Genomic DNA, 902 nt, shown 5'->3' on the forward strand with positions numbered 1-902 from the left:
ACATATGTAAAACAACTGGTTAAAATAACACTTCATCAAATCTGATCAGAATACTTTAGTAACACATGATCAGATTTCTATCACCGCAGCACTGATTTCTACAGCAAAACGACTTGCAAACATGGCTATAACTTTTTTTTTTAACATGAAGGGGCTCCAAACTGCCACCGCAGGACCGTTGAAGAGGCTGTCAGTGGCACCTACAGCAGTCATTTACATGTAAAGCATCAGTGTCTAGGCTGAGTTATTTTGTGACCATATCTAATTATAAAGGGATGAGCGTGCGCAAACTTGCACACACTGTCTGACGATCCATTAACGTATGTGGGAAACATACCTTCGCATCTGTTTTTATGGGCGTCATAAAAGCCTTGCAGCACTGCAAGACGTGCCACCCTGCTGATTTACAGCAGAAACTATCCTGCGAACATCTCACTCATATCTGTCAGCATCAAGCTGCCATGCATTCAAAGACTTCCCTCTACCTGGGCCTGCTTTATCGCATATGTTTTATGCAAAAAGTCCAATGACGGACAAAGCGTTATCTTCGTTTATCTATCTATCGTTATGGTATGTTCAACAAAAGACAACAAAGTTCCTCTAAACATACATATAAATGCATCAAGTATTTGTAATAATATATATTTTTAATGCTTTTCGCTGCCTAAGTAGAATGTTCCAAAGCAGTTACTAATGAGGCTCCATTTCAGTTAGGATGCTGCCTATGCCGCAAGGAAGCACACTATGTTTTGGAACACAGCCATTATATGTCAAGCAGTGCATCGATATTCTCTTTGATTCAAAATTTCACCAATTTATACAAATATCATCAGATAATGGAGACTTTTGCCGAGCTCTGTACGAGACTGACGAATTAGGCGCAGTTGCTGAATAATCAGGTT

General features: G+C 39.7%; 1 protein-coding gene across 1 annotated transcript in view; it reads right to left on the bottom strand.

The window, feature by feature from the left end:
- Positions 1–902, bottom strand: part of LOC107569796 (DNA-binding protein SATB1-like) — a 29,714-nt gene that overhangs the window by 1,361 nt on the left and 27,451 nt on the right. The window lies entirely within an intron of this gene.

Source organism: Sinocyclocheilus grahami, unplaced genomic scaffold (genome assembly GCF_001515645.1).
Source record: "Sinocyclocheilus grahami isolate Dianchi unplaced genomic scaffold, SAMN03320097.WGS_v1.1 scaffold1382.1, whole genome shotgun sequence".
NCBI lineage: Eukaryota > Metazoa > Chordata > Actinopteri > Cypriniformes > Cyprinidae > Sinocyclocheilus > Sinocyclocheilus grahami.